The 6,000-nt window shown below is 42.8% G+C and overlaps 1 long non-coding RNA gene across 1 annotated transcript in view; it reads right to left on the reverse strand.

Moving 5' to 3' along the window:
• Nucleotides 1-4,178, reverse strand: part of LOC309551537 — a 68,742-nt gene extending 64,564 nt beyond the window's left edge. Inside the window, exon 1 of the long non-coding RNA XR_014225091.1 lies at nt 3,810-4,178. This is a non-coding gene — a long non-coding RNA (uncharacterized lncRNA). The remainder of the gene's footprint in view (nt 1-3,809) is intronic.
• Between the last annotated feature and the right edge of the window lie 1,822 nt (nt 4,179-6,000).

Genomic DNA, 6,000 nt, shown 5'->3' on the forward strand with positions numbered 1-6,000 from the left:
TGCTGGGAAAGATGTGCAAATGCACTACAGGGGACCCCTCCTATATCCACTTGATAGTGGACACTGATGGAGTACAGGTGTGTGTGGGGGGTGGGGTGGGTTGCTCAACCTCGGTAGTCTGGTCAGACCGAATACATAATAAACAAGCAAAAAATTTGGGGGAGCATACCCATGTATTTCTAAAGCTGGTGCAGCTATGAACCAAAAGACATGTAAATTAAAAAAGAATAGCGCACACATGTACTGTGACATACTGAAGCAGAGCATGATCCCCTCCCTTCAAAGACTGGGCCGCAGGGCAATATTCCAACATGATAACTACCACAAACAAACCTCCAAGACGACCACTGCCTTGCTAAAGAAAGTGTGGGTAAAGGTGATGGACTGGCCAAGCATGTTTCCAGACCTAAACCCTATTGAGCATCTGTAGGGGCATCCTCAAACGGAAGGTGGAGGAGCGCAATGTCTTTAACATTCACCAGCTCCGTGATGTTGTCAGTGTGAGTGGAAGAAGACTCCAGTGGCAACCTGTGAAGCTCTGGTGAACTCTACGCCCAAGAGGGTTAAGGCAGTGCTGGAAAATAATGGTGGCCACACAAAATATTGACACTTTGGGCCCAATTTGGACTTTTTAACTTAGGGGTGTACTCACTTTTGTTGCCAGCGGTTTAGACATTAATGGCTGTGTGTTGAATTGTTTTGAGGGGACAGCAAATTTACACTGTTATACAAGCTGTACACTCACTACTTTACTACTCACTATTTTGCAAAGTGTCACTTCTTCAGTGTTCTCACATATAAAATATAATAAAATATTTACAAAAATGTGAGGGGTGTACTCATTTTTGTGAGATACTGTATATCCCACAATAAAAAGTCACCTTCAATTACTCCATCCAGCAATGCAGATCCTCAATTACAATGAACAAAGCCTGCAAAGGAAAACATTTTTTATGAAAGTGGAACTTTTGCATCTATAATAATAAAACCCAAGTGTCTCTGCATCCAGCGTCCCTGTGTCCGTGGGATTGCGCTACTGCGCATGTGCCCCACGGACAGCCGTTGGGATTTGGAGCAAAAAGACTTTGGGCAGCAGGCTGCAGCGGGTCAGTGTTGGAGCGTCCTCCTTCCAGCCAAAGTCTGTAGCCAGTGGACCAGCTAAGGCAGCTCACCCCTCATTCTTACCAGACAAACCGACCGCCGGACACCATGGTGAGCATGTCAGGCACCGCCGTGTCAGGGCCGCATTGCAGAGGCGGCTGAGGGGGGTGCTCGGGCTGTGCGTGCACCTGGCAGACTGGGCCCCGGGGAAGCCCAGGAAACCCTGCCTGTCTCTTCCTGTCACCTGAGGGACTACAACTCCCAGCATGCCACGCCAGCCTACACCACAACAGCTCGGAGTGTGTAGGCCTGGGGGAGGGGAGTGGGGTTGTTACCTGTGGTAACCAATCCTCCTCAGCACCCCCCTCTTCTCCTTATGTCTGTGTACAGTGCCAGGACATAGGCTGGTCCTATGGGTGACCCCCACCCCCCACAGCAGTGTGCCTCCTATCACAAGGCTCCTCCAATATGTATTATATCTCCATGTTATATGATGGGGGGAGGGAGGGGATCATGTAATAAATATCCATGTTATATGATGGGGGGGAGGGGATCATGTATTATATCTCCATGTTATAATACATGATCCCCTTCCCCCAATCATATAACATGGAGATATAATACATGATCCCCTCCCCCCCAATCATATAACATGGAGATATAATACATGATCCCCTCCCCCCCAATCATATAACATGGAGATATAATACATGATCCCCTCCCCCCCAAACATATAACATGGAGATATAATACATGATCCACTCCCCCCATCATATATCTCCATGTTATATGATGGTGAGGGGATCATGTATTATATCTCCATGTTATATGATGGGGATCATGTATTATATCTCCATGCTATATGATTGGGGGGGGGGGGGATCATGTATTGTATCTCCATGTTATATGATGGGAGAGGATACAATGATACTGTCACCTGCAGAAGCTGGGCAAGGATTGTCAGCCCATTGGGAGATATGGGATGCCGCTGCCCTGTATATACTGTACATCCATATTTATATACGAGGGGTCCCGGATATACTATACATCTATATATATGAGGAGGGGTACTATATACCATACATCCATATTTATGTATGAGGGGGCCTGGTATATACTATACATTCATATTTATATAGGAGGTGGCCCGGTATATTCTAAACTTCCATATTTATTTACGAGGGGGCCCAGTATATACTAAACGTCTGTAATATATGCAAGGGGGCCCTGGTATATACCATATATTTATATACGAGAAGAGCCCAGTATATACTGTATATGGACTGAAGTTAGTAGAGGGGCCCAGTATATACCATACATTACTATTTATATATGAGAGGGGCCCAATATTTACTATAATCCCTATTTATATACGAGGGGGGTCGAATACCTATACATATAAAGTACAAGTGTCTCTGCGTCCAGTCCCTGTGTCTGTGGGATTGCGCTACTGCGCATGTGCCCCACGGACAGCCGTTGGGACTTGGAGCGCAGAGACTTCGGGCGGCCGGTGTTCTGTCAGAAAACCCTACCCCATCAGATTTCCCTACCTACGTAATTTCTGGTGCAGGTTCGTCATGCACCAGCTGTAGCCGCGTCACACGTATTACTGCGCATGCGCATAATAGGTAGGGAATTTTGATAACATCGTAAGGGCTGAGGCACAAGTCCTACTGCGCATGAGTGGGCGCATGCGCTCCAACGGATCGGGCAGCGGCATCTCTTATAACAAACATACATCCGATCTCCATGGCACACACTGCGCCGATCCAACAATCCTATTTCCTACCCACATGCGCACGTCCACTGTCTCATTGTCGGGTCGGCGCAGTGTGGGGCATGGAGATCGGATTGTCGGGTCAGCGCAGTGTGTGCCATGGAGATTGGATGGATGTTTGTTATAAGAGATCCCGCTGCCCGACACGTTGGTGCGCATGCACCGGCGCATGCACACTAGGAGTTTTGTCTGACCCCTTACGATGCTATCATAATTCCCTACCTATTCTGCGCATGCCCAATAGGACGTGTGACGCGGCTACAAGCTGCTGCATGACGAATCCACAGCTGATCTCAACCGGAAATTACGTAGGTAGGGAAATCTAATAGAACACCGGGCGAAACTGTTGAAGCGACGGGTGTGCGCGGGCACGCGGCGGGTGCGCGCTCGCACGCGAGAGCCGCTCGGTCAGCTCTGCGCGTGTCCCCGATGTTGCTAGGGCAACAGGGACGCTATGCGCAGAGCTGGCTACGTCATGCGGCTCTCGTGTTGTTAGAAAAAAGAACGAGATAAGCGAGAGCCGCTCAGTCAGCTCTGCGAATGTCCCCGACGTTGCTAGGGCACAGAGCTGACAGAGGCTCTCACTTAACTGGAACAAGTATGTTTTTACAAATGTCCACCTCCAGAAGCAGATGTGTTAATAGAGCTTATGTTATAAAGCATGCTAGTTATGTGGGGAATGAGCATTATTTAACACAAGCTTATCACGCAAAGTTTTCTGTTTTTACAAATGTTTGACGACATATGTTCTAGCGCCCGTTAATTTAACGGGCTTAATGTCTAGTTATACTATAATGCGATATGATAAAATAGGACTGCCAAGTTTACATGCATACCACTGGCAGCCAACATGATGCTTTTTGTGATCATTCATGATTTTGAACTACCCATCCCATGCTCTCCTTGTAATTAACATTGATCCTTTTCTCACATTTTTTTCATGGGTGCCCAAAGCCCAACCATTCACATGCATTAATGTTCTCTTTTTAGTTTATGCGGAAAGCCTTTTATACTACCACCATCAGAATTTCAGCACATATAACTCAAACAGCATACATGCCACCTAAAGTCACATACGTATATAGCATTTTGATTATGTTTTCTCTATGTATTATTAGGACTAGAAATTTTATAAAAAACACGAATATCAATATTTCATATGTAGGATTTATATTCAGCAGGTGGATGTCTAGACGTCTATTTTAACATTTTACATCTAACTGCTATGCTGAAAAAATGTCTGTTTTGACATAGCTATATAGACTTTCAATACTCTGAAAAAAATGTCCGAAAAGCTTGTGTGGTGTTTTTTTACTTAACATAATTCATAATGCTCTATGAACCCTGTTATACAGATGCACTCTGTATATTAAATTTATGTAAAATAAAGCTGTTCTGAAAAAAAGTAAAAACATTTGAAAGAAATCAGTTAAAAAGCATATAACCGAAAAAAAAAAAAAAAAAAATTAAATGCCCCCAAACTATCATAGTGCCATTTCAAAACTACCAGAACTGGGGGGGGGATTCCTTTTTTTTTTTTTGGGAGGGGGGTTAAAAAGGGAAAGGGAGGGGGTAAAAACTACAGTGGGGGTATATGAGGGGTTTAAGAATATGAATAATATGAATCCTTAAGAAAATGAATAATAGAAAGAATACAAAAAAAACTACCAGAACAACGTACGCAATTATTTTTTCTGGACCTTTACTCAAATTACTAATTAAAAAGGACTACTTGTATTTTGTGTGTTTAATACTTGAGGTCTTTTTTTATATTTATGATTTTTGTTATCACTTTTGGTGTTCTTTATTTATTCAAAATTGTGTTAAAAGCTAAAATTACCGCTGTATGCATATGCATAGTTAGTCACCTGCCTTTTCTCATAACTACCATGAATAAAGTGCTGTCAAACAGAGTTATTTTATTGTGCAAATAGGCTACTAATCAACCCTTCAGGGGCTATTTCTTATAAGTTCCTGTCGTCAATATGTATTCTGCTCAGGGTGTCTTTCTTTTGATTAAGGTGGTTAAAATTTTGTGGGTGAGGCAGATTTTTTTCTTAAATTGGCCTGGGAGCAGGTGCGAGTCCATTCAGCCATCTCTAACCACTGATGTTAAATGAGATCTTTTAAATCATTGGTAAATGACTTGTTTCTAATTGTTCTTTCTGTATGGGTCAGTATGGATTCCCCGGGGTCTACCTTTTGTAAACACAGAGAGTGCTTAGAGCTAGTGACTTGTGTGCAAAGCACTAAAGTCACAAGGGACCAGTTATGAGAAATCTGCCCCTATCAGAGGATTTGGTTATAGTCATTCGTGCATAAAGCAGCACAGAGCTTTAAAATTAGACATATACAGATTCAGAATATTGCAGCATTTTAAAAACTTAAACCAGTGTAGTTGGTTACTTAAAGCCAACATAATAATATCTAAAATGCAAACTGAGGAATATTTATAAAACTCTGGTCAATCTAGTCTAGGCATGGTGATGGCTTGTAATGATATTCACTGAAAATTCATTGGCAATAAGTACAACATTTGTAACGGTGAATATCAGCGTTCAAACTGTCAAATGTACAGTGAATATTTACAGTGCAGTAGGAAAAGAAGTTTTGAAATTGTGCATTTGAAAGACATTGTGAAAGACCTTGGGCTCTTTTGGGCACACTTAGGAGAGGAAAGCTTTGGTGCATGTTTCCACATTGTTAAATAATACAGTGGTTGTTAATATGGTACATTGGCCATGGTTTAAAGGTGCATGGTTAAATAGTCTACTCACTGTATTAACTAGTGAAGTGCCCATGTACATTGGTGTCAACTGGGGAATTGTATCCTTACATTGGTCATTTCTGGTGAAGTGACCCCCCCTTAATACTGGTAGACATTGTTATTTAATACATTGGACATTAAAACAAAAAATACATTAGAGCAGGGTTTTGTTTAAAGGTGCATGGGTAAATTGAAGCTATGTCTGCTCAATGGGGTAACTAGTGAAGTATTCACTTACATTGGTGGTCATTGTAGTACACCCTATACATGGTGGTCATTGGTGAAGTACCATCCCCTTTATATTGGTGGTCAATGGAGAAGGGACCTGCCTATATTGGTGGCCCTTTCATTAGTG

Source organism: Pelophylax lessonae (genome assembly GCF_965119305.1).
Source record: "Pelophylax lessonae genome assembly, chromosome: 3".
Taxonomy (NCBI): domain Eukaryota; kingdom Metazoa; phylum Chordata; class Amphibia; order Anura; family Ranidae; genus Pelophylax; species Pelophylax lessonae.